We start from the raw sequence: 20,538 nt of genomic DNA on the forward strand, positions 1-20,538 counted from the left end.
ACAATGGATGTTCATAAAGTTAGAGTCTAATTATCTTTAGTAACTTTGTCTTGTTGTCTGATGTGTCAGCTAACATTAGTTATTGGACATTAAATGAAACAGAATGTGTTGATTTGCTAGAGGATGCTAATATACTAACATCAGAACACCTGCACTTTTAAAATCGCTGCTCCACCCCCGTCCAGATACCTTTAAAAGGTCATCAGAGAACTCCTTGTACCCCCCCTCCTGATTCCTCTTATTACTTGTTAATTTTTTCCTTGCTTCATTTCTGAGTCTCTGCCAATCTCTCCCAGAGAGCTCACTACTACTTGAATCAAAGTGATGGAGATTAAAAAAAGAAAGAGAAGAACAGGGTGTACAAGTGCAAGTCTGTGATTCAGCGCTCAAATTATGAGAAAAATCTTGTTTACAGGCACGGGGGCTTCGACCTATGAGTCACTGAGAAGACTTTGGGAAACTGGCTTAGCTTCCTCTCCCTGTTGGTCATCGCTCAATCCCCCACAGCCTGCCGATGAGATTCCCGAATGTGTAACAAATTTTAATTTCTCTCAGCAGAAGTTAACAAGAGGAGTTCAGCTCTGTGCTAACACCAAACAACTGTTCACATATGTAGGCTAATATCCCACAAGTCTTAATATACCGTATGAGGCTCTGTCAGTCAGCCTCAACGTTTTGTGTGGTAGCAAATGATTGGCCGATTCTCCAAGACAATTTTATAACAATGAGAATGTTTCTACCTGTACGCATTTATTCCTCAGCGCAGGGATTTTGTCAGGTTTTGTAGGGTGCTTACACACCTATGATGCTGAAAGCTCCAGTTATCACACTTCAAGATATGAGCCAAATTAGGGTCCAATCCGAAAGAAAAGTCTGAATCGTGGTCGCCTCATCAGGCCTAAGAAAGTAAAACTAGCCTGTCAGCCATTTTTTTGTCCTTCTATTACCAAATTTAAAAACAGATGTGTTTGGTGTTCTTTGGATTTTAGTTACTGAGATTTATGATCCTGGAAGTGTTCTCTTCACCCACTTCTCCTATACTTGTCAGGTGGTTTGCAAGAAAGAATTTTTATGTTTAAAAAAATGGTGTTTAACAAATATAAAAGGTCGGTTTGATTATTCTCTGTGAGTGTGACTTCTGTTTTGTTTTTTGTTTGTTTTGTTTTGAAAGAAATTCTTGGAACAAATTTTGTTCTGATGTGTTTTTTTTTTGTAACCAAACTAGTCGTGTCTTAAATAATAAGATTTGTAACGAGGGGAGGTGTAATAAGATAAAGCTTCAGCCTACACCTTTTAGTCAAAATGTTTTTGTTTTTTTCTTGTGACTGAAATAAATGATTACTACTACTACTTCTTAAAAGTCAGATTTTATGGCAGTGCTATACTTCCTAAGCAATCCGTTGTTAAACTTGAACTTTTCTAGTCTTGACTACTCAAAGCCTTGTTACACTTCAGGTCACACCCATCCACACGCTGAGGGCAGAGGTTGCTATGTTAAGTGTCCATCAGTATTAACCTGTCCCATTCATACACATCCACACGCCACACAGGATGCAGGGGGAGCAACTTGGGGCAAAGTGTCTCCTGTAGCTGGAGGAGGAGACGGGGATTGAACCCCAGACCTTCCAGTTGATAGAAGATCAGCTCTACCAATGAGCCACATCCGCCCCAAACATGGATTACATCTTTTGCTGGAGTTGGATCCATGGGGAGCGTTGCTGATATAAATATATAAATATATAAATATATAAATATATATTTATATATTTGTATATGAAGAGTTACTTCATATATATGAAGAGTTACTTCATATATATGAAGAGTTACTTCATATATATGAAGAGTTACTTCATATATATGAAGAGTTACTTCATATATATGAAGAGTTACTTCATATATATGAAGAGTTACTTCATATATATGAAGAGTTACTTCATATATATGAAGAGTTACTTCATATATATGAAGAGTTACTTCATATATATGAAGAGTTACTTCATATATATGAAGAGTTACTTCATATATATGAAGAGTTACTTCATATATATGAAGAGTTACTTCATATATATGCAGAGTTACTTCATATATATGAAGAGTTACTTCATATATATGAAGTAACTCTTCATATATATGCAGAGTTACTTCATATAGATGCAGAGTTACTTCATATATATGAAGAGTTACTTCATATATATGCAGAGTTACTTCATATAGATGCAGAGTTACTTCATATATATGAAGAGTTACTTCATATATATGAAGTAACTCTTCATATATATGAAGAGTTACTTCATATATATGAAGAGTTACTTCATATATATGAAGAGTTACTTCATATATATGCAGAGTTACTTCATATAGATGCAGAGTTACTTCATATATATGAAGAGTTACTTCATATATATGCAGAGTTACTTCATATAGATGCAGAGTTACTTCATATATATGAAGTAACTCTGCATCTATATGAAGTAACTCTGCATATATATGAAGAGTTACTTCATATATATGCAGAGTTACTTCATATATATGCAGAGTTACTTCATATAGATGCAGAGTTACTTCATATATATGAAGAGTTACTTCATATATATGAAGAGTTACTTCATATATATGAAGAGTTACTTCATATATATGCAGAGTTACTTCATATATATGAAGAGTTACTTCATATAGATGCAGAGTTACTTCATTTGCAAATAAGAAAAGTTTGATGATTGTTTGTCACTGTGTCTGTGTAATGATGACAATCAGTCCAGTGTTCAGGTTAGCTGTTAATTACCGACTTTAAGATGAAATCACGCGCAGTTGTCCGGCAGGAAAAGATATCAACGGCCACATTGTCCGGCTTGAAATATGCCAAATAAGCAATTATTTAAAAAATGAATAATAACATATCAAATACTGTGTTTCCCACACACAGACGATTTTTGCAGACTATGTTAGCATTTTTAGATTTTTCCATCTGTAAAAGATCGCCAATCATGATGATCCTGAAAAACTCTGGAGATGAGTCTACCCGGAGGTTCTTTAGGTTATGTGTGAACACAAACAGTTTCTCCTCCAGACCTCTAGTGTTTTATCTACAGAATATCAGAGTGATCTGATGTCTGAACGCAGCAGAATATACTCCAGAGATTTCACCTCGAGCCAATAGGAAGAGAGTGATGTTTATATAGTGACTGTTTAAAGTGTCTGCACACGACCTCTACGATCTCCGTGCTCTAATTAAACGTCTGCATTCTGTTTTCTGTTCGTCAGTGTGTTGTTCTCCTCTCTTTTGTGGATGTTGTCATTCCATTGGATTACACATAGCATTGATATAAAGACAAATATTCTCATTGTAACGTCGTGTAGCGGACTCTGTTGCTTCGGCTGCTACTTCCGCGTTGTTTATTTACGTCACGTCTTATCTCAGGAAATCCCCCGCGGCCCCTCCCCCCTCTGACAGGGAAAGTCCCCCCCCCCCCCCCCCCCCCTCTGACAGGGAAAGTCCCCCGCTGTGAGGAGCATATGTGAACGTCTAGGTCAGGAGAATCTCCGGAGAAGTCCTCCTGTAAATATCTAGATATTATCCGGAGTGCAGATGTGAAAACGTCTTTATACATTTCCTCAGTCTCAGAGTCACATTTCCTTTTCAGCTCACAACAGACGCTTGGCTCCAAACCAAAAATAACTGCTGCTATGATGTCTCTTACACATATATATTAAAGCTTCACAAAACTAAAAGAAGAATTACCCTTAGATGGTTGACACAATTTAAAGATATATCCACAAAATGATCAAGATGAAAGAATCCATGAAAATACGTACTAACAACACTGTAAGCAGCTACATGTCAATCTGTCTCTGTCATTAGCTACTGTATGGGAAACCGGTGGACGAGTGGTCAGGTCGTGCCCCATGTGCGGGAGTAACACACACTAACACAAGCACACGTTCACTGAAAACTTGGTTTCCCAATTCCAGTTAACAGTAGTGCTTACGAGCATGTTCAGGGGTCATGATGAAGGAAAACAGGGATGACTGTTGTGATTGGGAAAAGAGGAAAATTGGGGGGCTTGTATTTCTTGGAGTTGAGGTTTGGAAACATTCACATTACCATGACTCGTTTACTCATCATCACCAGTAAATTTAAGCAAGAACATATTCCTGTAAGTGCATTTGAGTTTGAAATATTTGTTCCCTGAAAAGGTTATTACAACGTCTTTCAAAACATTCATTTTTTAGCTTCTTTACAAGATTCTCCAACTCTCATTCTTTGAGTAGTCATCTGCCAAACCTCAAAACCCCAACAACTTTCAGATCGTTCATGTGATTGCCTGGAAACAACTCCTCTAGTCTAAATCTATTGGACACCTGTTCTGTCATTCTTGGGTGACTGCGGCTCAGTGGTGGACTGTTGGGGTTTGATCCCCAGCTCCCTAAATCGCTCCTGCTGCTGAGTCAGCAGTGTGTGAATGTGTATGAATTAGTTAATACTGATAGACACTTTAAAGCCTGCAGGATCATTGGGCCGATTTGAGCTCTGATTCTTCCTTCTACAATCTCAGGGTCTCTCCCGACTCGAGGCTGCTCGGACCCGATTCTCTGTTCAGATTATCTCGTAGTGTGTGTGAATGATGACTTGCTAAAAGTTTTCAGTGAAAAGAGGTCTATAGGTAAAGAAAAATAGAAATGCAGCCCTCTGGCTATAAAACATGCATGTGCGATACATGGGTGATTTCAGCAGATAATGATTGGAATCCAAGCCCAGCGGAGATAAATTCTTTTGCTGGGTGACTAAACTGAAAGGCAAAGAGAAGGTGAAGGAGTGTTTTTAGTGTGAGAGTTCAGAAGAAGAGAGAGAGAAGACGAGAGAAAAGCAAGAGCACATGCGGGGAAAGAGGGATCGAGACAGAATTCTCCCATGAGACTTTGTTCCAAATAACACCTGCTCCTACCGCCGCTCGCCGCAGGAGACAGGCGAGTTGCTGCAGGTAGCTGCTTGTGAACCTCGCATTATCAAACTTCAGCGCTCAGCTCGAGGTAAACCAGCAAGAACCTGCCGTATGCCACTCTTAGATTCAGAGTCTAATCCTGGCGCCCTCTTCCATGACAGCACTTGACTGAAGGTTGACTTCAATATACATCTATATGACTCACAAATTAGCAATAAAAACAGAAGGGTGGAGTGCCTTCAGTAACATATTAGAGGTATAAACAGGTCTTCCATTACAAACATGCTCTGTAGAAAGCTCTCTGGATATAACTTCCAAACTCCATGTGATCTGCAGAGTCCCTCTGCACCTTTAAGAAAAAGCTAAAGACCCAGCTCTTTCATGAATACCTACTAACTTAATGATGATGGTCTCCATATTATTGATGATGATGATGGTAATGACGATGGTTTTTGTTTGATAACGACGACTTATAAGATGGTTTCTATACTGATTAGAGCTCTCAAGAACTGCCCTCAATGTTGTGCTTTGCCTCTGGTCACTTCCTGTCAGCACCTGTGTGTCCAATCAGACTCAAAGCTGATCGTTTGCTCTTACTGACATTGTTCCCTTTTTTCTAGATCCTTGCTTGTGTTGTTCTTACTCTCTGATGTACGTCGCTTTGGATAAAAGAATATAGAATATAAGTCATACATTATTACAGAAGGGATGGAGCAAAGTTTATTATATTAAAAAAACCTTATAAAAACAGGATAGCCCATAGATATGTGTATACTACTCATGGTCGCAAATGATGTCAGGCATCGCACCCCACCCCCTTCTTTTTGTAAACACACAAGCGGGGCACCAACTTTAGGGCTCAGTGAAACAAGGGTCACATTTTTAGCATGGGGTTAAAGTGCGTCCAACCTATCTGAGGCAACATCTCTGCTATACCACAAGCTGTCTGAGAAAGCACACGGCTGCCTTGAAAAGTCAAAAGTGGTAAGCAAAATCGAGTGTTACTGTAGTGAGGAGGCACCGGAATTGGGTGGGAAACAGTCATCCTTTGAGATTTCCACGCTGCATCACCCTTTGGTTGGTGACGCCACTGTTGTGTCACTCAGTGACACTACGATGGTTGTGGTGGTAATAAAGGCTGCAACAAAATGAACGCCACAGTGGTCAGTCCATCCAAAGACATGAATCATTTTATCATGTTTTTCATTTTCACTCACTCGTTCAGAACACTTTTACCATCTGATTTTTGGAGGTATTTCACCAACATGTTGTAAGAACTTCTTTGTTTCTAACAATCCCAGGCTTTGTTGAGTAGGAGGAAAAACCAGAAGACCAAAAGCCCCCCACAGTTTCCTCCATTCAGATGCTTTTTGTGATAACTTAGTATTAGATATAGTATTGTTGTTTTTCATCCAGTGGTTGTCTGAAATGTCAAACTCATGGATCTTTGACAAAAAAAGTCCCCACCGTACCTGAGCAACATCCAACACAGAATCAGAAAACCTCATCTAAGGATACACACACAAGGAGAAGACTTCCACCCACCACCCCGAACAAGAAGAAGGCCCAACACAACCCCCCCAAGCAATCCTGCCCGTCCCCTTTTTTTTGGACCAAAGCCATTTCCCCCCCTCTGAAACCACAGAACAAGAGACGTCCAAAGCAAAACGCACACGGCGGGGGGAAGGGGAAGAGACCAAGGCCTGCGTCCAGGAAAGAAATCTGCTGTTGTCAACTTAAGCAAGCTATTCTGAAACTCATGGATCTACAATTCAAACCGGTATTCTAGGACAGTGGTTCCCAAATTTGGGGTCGGGACCCCCTGGGGGGTCGTGAGAATTCTTCCAAACACATATCAAAATTAAAAATGACTTAAAATTGCATATTTTACCCATTATTGTCAAAACATATGAAAAAAAAAGATCAAGAGATGAATTCTTCTACCCTTATGAAGATAATATTTCAGTGTTCAGGCTGTTCGAATTCCAGTGTTTGGATCGTGTACCCGGCTGTGCACAGAGTGGGTCCCCAGTCTCTAGCACCTTATTTTTGGGGGTCATGGGCTAAAAAGTTTGGGAACCCCTGTACTAGGATGTATTTCACAGTTATAGTACCTGAAGCAACAACACCCTGGAGACAGAGAAAGAAACAAGACTTTTCAACCACCAGTTTTTCTCTTGGTAACACTCCAGAAACTCTATGAAATATATGTTATTTTAACTCTTACAGATCATCATTTTTACTAAATCATGTTGAAAAACACAACTCATACTGTCGTGTAAGTTGCGATTAAAATTGCACCAACCTTAGTCTGACTTGCTCTCATTTCATAAACACACTGCCCTACGATTCCACAGAAAAGACACAAACAACCTGCAAAAATAAAAAATCACAAGAGTACAGCTACAGCATAGTTTCAAATGTTTTTGGTTCCATAAATTCCCTAAAAAACATTTATGTAACCAAAGTCTGGGACTATATGTCCACAAAACATAGACTCTGGACATTACTGAGAAGTCAAAACAAGTCCTGTAGTAACTCAGGATGGTTTTATACAGCATCTACAGTCTCACCACTTGCTGCTACATTATCTTCCCCCCTACTGCGATGTGGGGGTGTGACGGGCAGGATGGGGATGAGACAGGATAGGATGAGGAGGACGTGCAACCTAAATATGGCTCTTGCAGCCTAGGCCACAGGGAGACAGAGAAGGGGACCACAGACCTCGGCAGTGTACAATTATCCCAAACAAGAGAGTCAGGCCAACCTCCTCTCACTGAGACTCACAACAGGAGCCCGACAGAGTCAAGCCAATGTGATCTTTTACTGTCCTTTACCCCCTGGAACACATACAGAGATCTGTGAAAATATGCATACAAACACAAACACAAACATAAATGTACATGTGTTCATGCACACAGATATAAACAGACACACATGTATGATCAAGCCCTTTAAATTCTACACTTCACTTAGCAGACTCTTTTATCCAAAGCGACGTACATCAGAGAGTAAGAACAACACAAGCAAGGATCTAGAAAAAAGGGAACAATGTCAGTAAGAGCAAACGATCAGCTTTGAGTCTGATTGGACACACAGGTGCTGACAGGAAGTGACCAGAGGCAAAGCACAACATTGAGGGCAGTTCTTGAGAGCTCTAATCAGTATAGAAACCATCTTATAAGTCGTCGTTATCAAACAAAAACCATCGTCATTACCATCATCATCATCAATAATATGGAGACCATCATCATTAAGTTAGTAGGTATTCATGAAAGAGCTGGGTCTTTAGCTTTTTCTTAAAGGTGCAGAGGGACTCTGCAGATCACATGGAGTTTGGAAGTTCATTCCACCACCGGGGGGCGACAGAGCAGAAGAGTCTAGTCAGAGACTTAGGACCCTGTTGTGAAGGTTGGATCAGACGCCTTTCATTGGCAGAGCGTAGTGGGCGAAAATTCTTTCTGAGTTTGTATTATAACAAATTTAAGAGAACTGGCCTAAAATTTAAAAAACATATTTTACCCCCAGTATACCATGTGGCAGCTATTTGATGTATCCACAGCTAAATGCATCTTACAAATCATCAAGGCCAATATTCACATATAAAAAAAATACTACACCTTGCTTCTCTCAGCATGCACTTTCCACAGCCTAACACAGATATAAGTCCTATTCTGCCTTTGGAGTGGAGATATCAGGAGCCAGACTGTAAAACGCTGTCTGGAGCTAGCAGTCTTGCATTCCTTAAGACTGGGGGGCTTTAAAAAGGTAGACAATATCTGGACCTGCAGCACACACAAGTACTCATGGGTTCTTGAAGCTCAGCTCAAAGAGTGCCACAATTTATTCATGAAGGGACATATTGTTTGCGTAGATGCAGTGAATTAAATCAGTAGATCCAGGTTGGACAAACTAAAATCTTTTGAGAAGCCCCCGTAGTGGAGAAAGATCAAAGGGCCGTCGGCATGCTGTGGTGTGTATGCCGGCTGGACCCATGAACATGTTACAGATGAGCAGAGGCGCCAGAGAACCATCTGGGTTTATATAATGATACTGAGTTCAAGAAATAACACTGTGGACATAGAAAAGCCTAAAAAGAAGAGAGAAATGACTTCAACTTGGTTTGTGTGAAACCCCCCCGCTGGTCATTTACGAGGCTTGCCTAATACTTGTAGTATTAGGGAGTTGTTCAATTTTGTCAACAACAATGACAACTCTCTGGGTACATAAATGAGTCAAGAAACAGATACTCTAAGCTGAAACCTCCAATTCTAAAAAATAAGTCAACGTAAAGCTGCCGGTAAACGCAGTAGCTCAGTCTGTAGGGACCTGGGTTGGGAATCGGAGGGTCGCCGATTCAAGTCCCAGCACGGACCAAGTCCGGAAATTGGTCTGGTAGCTGGAGAGGTGCCAGTCCACTTCCTGAGCACTGCCGAGGTGCCCTTGAGCAAGGCACCTAACCCCAAAACTGCTCTGGAGCGCTCGCTGCCCCCTCACTCTGACATCTCTCCATTAGTGCATGTCCACAGGATCCTGTTTGTGCATGTGTGTGTGTATTTCAGTCTAAGTTTGTGTAGCATGTTCATTAAACAGAGTGTAAAACTGAATTTCCCCTCGCGGGATCAATAAAGGATAAATTATTATTATTAACCTGAGTGGTGCATCGAGGCATGGCTCCAAAAGCGAGGCAATCACCATTGACCCGATGTTAAATTACCCAACGTTACAGCAGAATAATACATGTTTGAAGCTATACTTTCATATTGATTCTACAAAGGGGCAAAATATTGGTGTCATAGTATGTGATTTCATATTGCATTACGTTGTCCTACCATTACACTACCTCAGTGAAATTCATCCTAAAAGCATGACATCACAGGGGCATAAACATTGCGCATAGAACTGGCAGTCACAATCGGGCCATGGAGAAGGGTTTCCTCTCACAGAACTCCCCTTCCATGGAGTTGATGATGAATGTCTGTCCTGATGGTCACTAAGCATTATACATGGTAGGTAATTTGGTTTTTGCCAACACTTTTGGGATCACCAGCACCTCCACTTATTCAAATATGGTAACTTCTGGATCCAGAAAAACCAACATGGCGGCTGTCAAAAATCTGAACTCAAGGTTTCATAAAAGCAGTCACAAGACATCGATGGGTGACATCATGATGGAACCAGTTTGAGTTCTTCTTAAACATCAAACCATGAAGGTGTAATTTTTGTGTTTAGAATGTTAATTGTTGACCTGATGGTATCATCGCTATTCAAATACATAACACTGTACAGTATGTCAAGTAAGTATTCAGGACTTCAATCTTCAAGATCTTCAACAAATGACTTCCTCATGATTCTAAAGCACTTCTACAATTCTACACTTCACTTAGCAGACTCTTTTCTCCAAAGCGACGTACATCAGAGAGTAAGAACAACACAAGCAAGGATCTAGAAAAAAGGGAACAATGTCAGTAAGAGCAAACGATCAGCTTTGAGTCTGATTGGACACACAGGTGCTGACAGGAAGTGACCAGAGGCAAAGCACAACATTGAGGGCAGTTCTTGAGAGCTCTAATCAGTATAGAAACCATCTTATAAGTCGTCGTTATCAAACAAAAACCATCGTCATTACCATCATCATCATCAATAATATGGAGACCATCATCATTAAGTTAGTAGGTATTCATGAAAGAGCTGGGTCTTTAGCTTTTTCTTAAAGGTGCAGAGGGACTCTGCAGATCGAACTTCAATGTGTATATCCATTTACATAACACATCACTGTCGATATAACTAAACATTTACTGTAACAGTCATACAAACTGTCTTGAGTTTTGAAGTACTTTCACTGTTTTGCTAGTTCAAGCTGATACTTTGAGTTAAGTACAAAATTGGCCAATACAAGCTGTCAGGTTACTCGTGCTTCCCAACTTGAGAGGAATGATCTTCTACACTCCACTCAAACAATTCCTTTTTCAGTTTCCTTTTATTTTAAGGCTTTCAATTTAGCTGTCAGCTTTAGCTGCTTAGGTGGAAAACCTATTGAAAAGAAGAAATACAACAACCAAACAAATGCAAGTTAAAATGTGTGTAATTTAAACCGTACTACTCCAACATTCAAGGCAAAATACTTTTTAACTTGCATGCTTTTACATTTTTATGTTCTCCTTATCTTTTACTTCCTTGAAATAATCAAACTTCATTTATTTATCTGATCTATTAATTTATTTATTTTCCAACAGATCAAACTCTGGTTTGATTAGACACAAGCACTGCACATGGGGTTAGTTACCCAATAACCTACTAATGTACATGATTCTCTCTTTTGATCTCATGGTCAGGTTGTTGAAGGTTTCTGTAGCTTCATAAATGATGAACTGTCACCCCAGTGCTTGAGGGGAAATTGTGAAGAGGCAGCTCGAGAGACATGACATATGAATGCTCCGTTTGACAGATCTTAGGCCTTTGCTGTAAGCACATCATTTAGTTCATTCACAAAGTATGAGAGGTGTAGAAAGTACAATGGGCCAGTGTGAATAACTGCGGTTGTAAAGTGTGTGAGCATGTATCTTTTCTGGGGTTGTGTGTGTGTCTACACATGTGCTCCTGATATGTGCAGAAAGTTCAGATGATCTCACTTCTCCCTGAAAGCAATATTGTGGATTGATTGGGGTAAAGCTGTGTGCTACAGAGTGAAAGCAAGCCCTGGCCTGGGGTTGATGCTATCATAGATATCCTGTCATCTGAGGAGATGAGGGACAGCAAAGAAAAGAAAGAGAGAAATCAGAAGACGGTTAACCCTAACTGACTAAGCATTGTAAAGTTCACTGTAACTGATAGTATAAGTGGTGATAGAAAGGGGAAATGCCTTATTTATAGATAGTATTTAACCAATAAAAATCACATAGAGAGCAAGTCCCCATCCACATCAGAGAACTTAGAATAAAAACAAACAATGGCTTTATCAGGAAATACAAAAACAAGTTACCAAAGTGCCAAAAGAAATGCATGGTTAAAACAATACCTTAACCCCCCCCCCCCCCTCCCCCCCCCCCCCCCCCGTTATGCCTCACTTCACTTCAGATAAAACCCTGAGAGTTCTTTAGCCATTCACATGATAACTGTCTAAAACACCTTTACATTTAGAACCATTAATAAGAAAATGTGGCCGATTTATTATCATTATTATTATTATTATTATTATTATTATTTGTTCTAACGACAAATAATAAAAGATTGTGAGCCTACAGAAATGGAGCTCAGCGTAAGTTCAGACTTGTTATATTCTTTCACAAATTCATTCATCCTTTCACTTCAACCTAAACTACCTCCTCCGTCCACCTGCTCTGGTGATCAGCTGATAATGGGCGTTTATTCTTTAAGTAATTAACCAACCAGATTCAGGCACAACCTCTCTCAACCAAAATGTTAAAACAGTTCTCTCTCTCATTTCAGGGCAACCGCTGCAACCCACCACCGCCCCAGTCACCTCCATCCCAGCTCAGCGGAGTCCAGATCCAGGCTCATCATAGCCTCCATTCCTCTTCACCACCACCAGGGTCTAGACTCCATAGGGGGGTCTCCTATCCTGCTGTCGGCCTCATTACCCCTCAGAGTACATGAAGTCGTCACGATGGAGTCTAATCCCCCAAAGACTTTGCACATTCAAATCTAAATTGTTGCACATTTATTGTTGAATAAATAATTGTTCATTCTCAATTAAGTCTCTCCTGATTGAACTATTTTCTACTTCCTGGTTGCTGTAGGCAGAAAGACTCTTCAGGTAGAGTTGCTGTATTAATTATAAACTATACATGATGTTTATCAGTGAACGTTTGCAACAAAGGGATTAGGTCGAGGTGCTTCAGCAGGTTTTGAAGGCCCTGTCCTATTGGTGCTTACAAATGAGCTTTGACTGAACAATTTGTTAGCCATGTTGAATTAGCAACACGACATTAATTTAAATATTCAGAGAAATTGGCACCTAGTGTATAATATATTTCATTTCATTTATGTTTCAATTCAAACATGTTTTCAAAATAAAATAAAAATATACATTACAAACAAAGCATTTTTCCTGTAGTGATTATTTTTCCTTAACCAGTCCATGTTGGAAAAGGGTGTAGGATGAAGTTAAATAACTTATCCAGTCCTACCCCGTTTATCTTTTTATCTTAATAAATTAATCCCAGACTAAGCTTTAAAAAATAAAGTTGAATAATACAGATAACAAAGTAACAAAAGCAACAGATATAATGTATTACACACATTTAATTGGTAGACGGTACAGAACTGATATTGATTCTATTTTTCCCATCGACTGTTCAATTTTATATTTATTAAATATGTTATTCTTGAAAATGTGTTTAAACTGTCCTAATGTTTGACATGTTTTCATTTCATCACTGCAGCTGTTCCATAAGTTAACACCCTTCGTTGTGATACAGTGTAGTTTCATGTTGGTCCTTACTGCTGGTTCTGAGATTGTGTTTACTGTCCCTCTGCTGAAAAAACTTTTGGATACTGTTCGGTATCTGATCATTTTTAACTTTGTACATATATGTTTAGATTGTCGTAAAATGACTCTTTAAATACACTAAACTTTGAATGCAGAGCTACACACAGCTCTCTGTTGCATCACTGTGGTCACCTTGCAGTTCATAAAAACAGAGCTGTGTAAAGGTAGTCATTTAGTCTGTTTAAGTTTATAGCTAAAGGTTAACCCTTGGTGTAAAACCATGCACAAGTTAACCTTTTGCTCTGAGTAAGGAATCACAGGTATTTTGCAAATTGTTGGGATTTTGGTGAGGGTGAGGGCAGAGTCACCTCTGGGATACACACTCCTCAATTAACCTACAACAGTGTTTAAAACTGGGCTGGGTTTCCTTTTGAACAAACATCGGCTGTGAGGCTACAACAAACACAACCAAAAAGTTGAATTCTTGTCCACATGTAGCAAAAAAATAAAATAGCCTCATGAAGTTAGATTGGAAGAATGCAATGAAAACCAACATCCTAGTTTGTTAAAAGGTTGAATAATTCAGTGTGCCTTCACTGAGACATTCACCTGGACATTATTATCCATGCTCATGTGTTTCTGCAGGATTTATGCAACGCAAGAAAGCTCTTGTCTGTTTTCTGCCTGAATGAGACATGAGGAATATCCTGGTTGGATGGATTAGATGCCTATGCTCTGTTGAGACCTGCTTATGTCAGCATATTGTCAGATCTTAAAGACGCATGTAAAAAAAAAACTTTCAGTAAGAGGAACTTTTGTGTCAGAATGAGGATATTTAGATCATTTAGATAAGAACGTTTTTATTAAAGAGGCCTTACTTTTCAGATTAAATAAGTTGTTAGATCAGAAGGAGCGTAACACAGTTTGCAGAGTGATTGCACTATTAAATAAAAACTGAAAGGGGGGATTTTGTTGAATTTGAAGTAACTGGAAATGTTGAAACAGCAAAGTCATGCTTTAACAAAAAAAAAAAAACCTTAGGGCAAAAGCCAATACAAAACAAACTACAATGAATACAACTAAATGAATGCATCCAATCCCCATGAAACTGGATTAGTCTGAGATGTTTTGAAGATACGGGTTATTAAATCAAACCCCTGATTTGTTTAATGGAGAAATAGATATGATATTCATCTCTGTGCCGCAGTTTGAAAATGAAACTGATTGATTAGTCATGAATTCTTCTGTGATCCACAATCTGATCTGGGTCACAGATCCACACCCTTTCTAAACTAATAAACCTCTCGTCTGTCACCAGCAAACATTAGACCGAAGAGTCGGCTTGCATGTCCGGTCATGAAAATGGTCCTACCCCTCAGGTCTGCACGCCCCGTGACCCCCAGAATCACTCTCAGCTGTCAATCACCCAGCACGCCATGAAGGGGACACAGGGTTAGCGAGAAGGAAGAACAAACACGGTATCAAAACGAGCTCACACCATCAAGCGTCTCCAACCTTTCACACTGACAGCTTAAACAGACTCCACCAGAGAGAGCCACCTCTGGATGGTAAACATTAAATACCAGAGGTGAAACGTGGGACTGACAGACGCTCAGGCTGCAGTCGAAGACGTCAAAGGGGTTAGGATTAGAATGTAAGCTGCCAGAACAAAGTGTTTGAAAGGCCCTAATGAGAGGTGCAGGTAGAAAGGAGCAACGTCGCATGCCTCCAACAAATTAGCCTCACCTATGACTGAAAAGACAGCTTCATGGGTTCATAAAAAACCACCTGGATTCACTTTGTACAACAAAAATGAAAAAAATGTTCATTGTCAATTCTATTGGAACATATCAGATTGAATTTGCTTTTCCTGAAAAATCTGGTCGAATGAATTAATGATTCAATTGTTTCTTCTTTTTTTTAAGACAGATGTAGTGTGGCTCTATGGAGGATGAGTTTAGAGGAATATCATCCACCACCATCATCAACAGTATTCACTTAAAGTCTTTCTATGTGATGTTTCACACTTAAATGTAGAAATCAAGTATCTCCTCTGAAAATAACTCTGTGAGTCATGACTGTCTACAATGGGTGTAACACCCGAGTCCCACTGTCTGTGATGTTTTCAGAGTTTTCAGAGTCCTATCTTCACTTTGTTTACATCGCCAGGACGGCCGGCTGACTCCTCCCCTCGTGTATAAAAGTTGTTTAATTGAGGGACTAGAGAAAAGAAGAATAACATACTGTACTCACTGCTTAACTGTGTTTCTAGATCACGCTCATTTCAGGTAAATTTACATGCAGTGTGAAGATACGAGCAGAATAAAGATCGCTAGCATTAGCATGCTAACACAACAATGCAGCGCGAGTTGTTTTGGTTTCATGCTGGAGCTCAAGGGCGACATCTACTGGATCAAAAAATCACATATAAAGCCTTTAAGGGAGGATGGTGATCTAAAACAAATCTGACTTTTTGATCCTCTTACTGTTCTGCAACCATCGCTCATATTTGTATTGTTTAGTAAAACATCTACAAAATATGAACTCAAATAAACAGAAACACTTAGAGGGCCAAGAAACAGGGTGACACACCCATGGATCATATTTACATAGCGGCCATTTTCCTCTGTGAAAATGGTACAATCATGAGATGAGAATGTTTAAAAGGATTTTTTTTAAAGCGGACAGAAACTTGATTGAGGCTCCCTTCCATGAAGTAAGACCGCCGCGCCCCGTTCCATACACATCGTACTTTTGGCAAAAGAGATAACAGTCTGAAACTTTTCACGACATTGCTAATGAATGTATAACTGCATGATGTGTTTTTTGTAATGACAAAGAATATATATGTTAAAGAATAAGAGGTTTGAATGTGATCAGTTATGGATTGGTCCATTTTTACTTTTGAAGAAAATCTCTTCATTTAATCATTTTTGTTTTATGAGTGGGATCATCTCTCCCGCTGCTCTTAAGCCTGGCTCACACTGTGAGATTTACCCCTGATTGTATAAAAGTCGGGGTGTCATGTCAGCTCACACTGTACGACTGAATCGTTCACGACGCCCGACCAGACCTTGAGATTGACGTGCTCACACTGTACGACTGAATCGTTCACGACGCCCGACCAGACCTTGAGATTGACGTGCTCACACTGTACGAGTGAAATCGGGACGGAGCGTTGACAATTGTTAATAAAGTTTCATTTGAAAAAAACAAAGGACGACGGTTGGTGAAAGAGAAGGAAGTGGAAGTTGTTGTAGGATAGAGGAAAGTTGATACAATCGTAGATATATGGAGACAAGTTTCAGAAAAGTGCTGCACTGATGATCTGTACTGAAAAGTAAAAAAAAAAAACAGAACAAAAAAACGCCGGGTTGCGTCCTGCCGCTGGTCGCCATGACTACAGTCCTCCCTTGTCTCTGGTGATTATATTGTAGTCACACACAACTTCTGCCGGACCCTTTCATGACGTAAACATCAAGATTTTAAATTCTAAATATCAAACATGTTTGAAATAAATCGAGGCGTCCCCGGGCAGATCGGGGACGTTAAGATTGGATCTTTGGACCGCTCACACTACGAGATAATCTGAACAGAGAATCGGGTCCGAGCAGCCTCGAGTCGGGAGAGACCCTGAGATTGTAGAAGGAAGAATCGGAGCTCAAATCGGCCCGATGATCCTGCAGAGTGAGCCAGGCTTAAGTTTAAGTTTAGTTTAACTCTAAATGACATAAAGAAACATTATGACTCATTCACACCTGAATTTGTACAAGAATCTTCTTTTCACACCGATCTAGACATATCGTCGAGGCATTCAAGTAAATCCAACTGTGAACTGTTACGCCAACACGTTATCAGCTGACCTGAAAATGCCAGCAGTGAAATGAATGATGTCTCCTCTTCATTCTTTCCATCCTTCCTGTTTTTTTTAATAAACACATTTTTTCCACGGGCCCCAGTCACTCACCATTTCCTCCCCTGAATCACTCAGCCCCACATCACACACCGTCTTACGCTTCTCCTGTGGGACTATTATAAAAGCTTACACACTCATCCTATCTAAAGGAAACCTCTTCATCACACACACCACATACCCGCCTCAGTGATAGATGCCCCACGTCCGAGTCTTGTTTTTCTTGAGTTTTGAAGTGGCCTCTCTTTGAAGTGAATGTGTTTACAGGTGACCTCTCGCTCATTTGAACACATTGCTGTTTGAATATTAAAAGTCATTTTTCTTGTCATATGTCTCCAGAAAACGGTGTCAGAAGTATTGACATTCATTCCTCAGGTAGACGTTTAGATACGAGGGTTTAAAAAGACTTCTGTAGAAGTTGAAGTATCAACTCAAGCTTTTTACTCAAAGTGTAAAAGTTCTGCTTTCAAAACTACTTCAAGTATAAAAGTTAAAGTAATGTAAGGGGACAAACATGTCATTAAGGACAAAAGCTTAGGCCGCGCCACAGGGTGTAGGAATGGTTTATGTTTATACTTCTCATCCAACCACAATCAAATTCACTCTATCAGGACGGCGCCATTTATCTGGATAGGTTTTTTTTTTTTTTTTTTTTGAACGATGACAAGCCGGAATGAAACAGGAGTAACGAGACTATTTTTAAAATGTAAGGAGTAGAAGTAAAAAGTCTGCTGAAAAAGAATTACTCCAGTAAAGTATAGATACCCCAAATTTCTACTTAAAGGCTTAATATGAGATTTATTGATCCAGCAGATGTCGCCCTTGAGCTCCAGCATGAAACCAAAACAACTCGCGCTGCATTGTTGTGTTAGCATGCTAATGCTAGGAGCCGGCCGGCCGTCCCGGCGTTGTAAACAAAGTGAAGATAGGACTCTGAAAACTCTGAAAACATCACAGACAGTGGGACTCGGGTGTTACACCCATTGTAGACAGTCATGACTCACAGAGTTATTTTCAGAGGAGATACTTGATTTATACATTTAAATGTGAAACATCACAGATAAAGACTTTAAGATAAGGTAACAAAGTATTTGTACTCAGTTACTTGACACCTCTGGTTGCAGAAGGCATTCCTTTCAAAATGCTCGAACATGTGAGGTGTGTGTGTGTTTATAACAATCAGGATGTTGTAATGGAATGTGTGTTTTTAATGTTAGATTTATTGGGTTCTAATCTCCGTCATCCCAGCGACCTTGACCACGAGGGAGGCCCGCACACTCAATCATCTACACCCAGAGACCACGCAGCAAGAGAGGGAGCAGCGGTTCACAGTTTATGTCCTGTCCCCTGATTCCCCACCTGAAACACATCCATTACATCTCCTCCCTCCTCCTCCTGTTTGCTAAATCCCGGCAAACCATTCCAATATATTGTTTTCAGAAGCTGTAAATTCCCTCATGCTGTCACACCATTCAACATGAGCTCAAATGTTATTATATGTTTTATCCACCGTCCTATCTCTCCAATAAAGGCACAAAAAGCCCAAAAATAAATCTTTAAAATAAAAAAATTAAAAATAAATGTATGCACAAACAGGAAAAGAAGTCCATAAGTGAGTCGGTTTTTTGTAAAATGGAAAAAGATTAGATATGAACAAAACCTGACCAGGGGGAAATTAGACATTATAGTAATGAGGTAATGGGAAAAGTCTGAACTCAGCATTTGCAGAGAAGCTGTCAAAAGATGGAGGAGCTCAGAGGAAGAGTTATTTGCTGTTGAGCGATGGAGCTAACCAAAAGAGGGGGAAAATTCCCAGCTGAAAACCTCCTACAACAAAAATTAGCATCTGAAAAAAAAGCAAATCTTGTAAGTTGGCCGTGCAGAAAGCAGTTAAAAAGCTAACTGCGGAGTTTTTACTGAGGAGACCTAACAGCCTGGGAGGAATAATACATCTGATGGATTTGGTGAGTGGGGGGGAAGAAGGGGTCTCACATTAGGAGCACTGTGAGAGCTGAGACTGAAAAGTGTCCTCGCTGCCTCTGACGTTCCTTAACCTCTTCTGTGGTTTTCAAACCTCATGTCTTTGGCCTGCAGTCACTCTCTATTTATGCAAGAAAATAAAGAAGAGAACGCTGCCCCTCCTAAATCTGTAAACTGCAATTAAGCTAAATTCCAAGTTTATTTCCAAAATGCCGTCCTCGCTCCAGACCATGTGAGAGACTGAGAGTCTAAAATTATCACACTTTTGGTCAGGAGGCCAAGACGGAGCCAGCACTGGGACTGTCTCTACACAGGCCACAGGATCACAACGAGGCTGTGAAGGGCTTTAACTATTGTAATGATCATTTGGATTGCTGTAATTCAGAAATGAATCATTTCAAACTTCTTTTGAACATCATTAAAGGGAGATACTAACAGTATATATACGTCTAAAGGTTGTTATAAAAAAATGTGCTGCGGGGTTTTACTTGATGCTGCTGCTGTGATGAAATAAAAAAGAAAGTAGAGAAAATCCATGTTGACAACGACACGAGCTTTTCTGTCAGGTCAGATCCCCCCGAGAGCTTTAAGACATCTTAACTAAAGACTAAAGACATCATGTTATTTAAACTGAAGAAGACCAACTCCCTCCCTCTCTCCCTGTCTCTCTCCCTCTGTCTCTCTCTCTCTCTCTCTCTCTGTCTCTCTCTCTCTCTGTCTCTCTCTCTCTCTCTCTCTCTCTGTCTCTCTCTCTCTCTCTCCCTCTCTCTCTCTCTCTGTCTCTCTCTCTCTCTGTCTCTCTCTCTCTCCCTCCCTCTCTCCCTCTCTCTCTCCTCTCTCTCTCTCTCTCTCTCTCTGTCTCTCTCTCTCTCTGTCTCTCTCTCTCTCTCTCTCTCTCTCTCTCTGTCTCTCTCTCTCTCTGTCTCTCTCTCTCTCCCTCCCTCTCTCCCTCTCTCTCTCCCTCTCTCTCTCTCTCTCTCTCTCTGTCTCTCTCTCTCTCTGTCTCTCTCTCTCCCTCTCTCTCTCTCTCTGTCTCTCTCTCTCTCTCTCTCTCTGTCTCTCTCTCTCTCTCTGTCTCTCTCTCTCCCTCTCTCTCTGTCTCTCTGTCTCTCTCTCTCTCTCTCTCTCCCTCTCTCTCTCTCTCTCTCTCTGTCTCTCTGTCTCTCTCTCTCTGTCTCTCTCTCCCTCTCTCTCTCTCTCTCTCTCTCTGTCTCTCTCTCTCCCTCTCTCTCTGTCTCTCTGTCTCTCTCTCT

At 40.3% G+C, this 20,538-nt stretch overlaps 1 protein-coding gene across 1 annotated transcript in view; it reads right to left on the reverse strand.

The window, feature by feature from the left end:
• Positions 1-20,538, reverse strand: part of LOC132973508 (zinc finger protein 469) — a 236,888-nt gene that overhangs the window by 79,149 nt on the left and 137,201 nt on the right. The gene's annotated exons all lie outside the window — the stretch shown is intronic.

This window comes from Labrus mixtus, chromosome 4, assembly GCF_963584025.1.
Source record: "Labrus mixtus chromosome 4, fLabMix1.1, whole genome shotgun sequence".
Taxonomy (NCBI): Eukaryota; Metazoa; Chordata; class Actinopteri; order Labriformes; family Labridae; genus Labrus; species Labrus mixtus.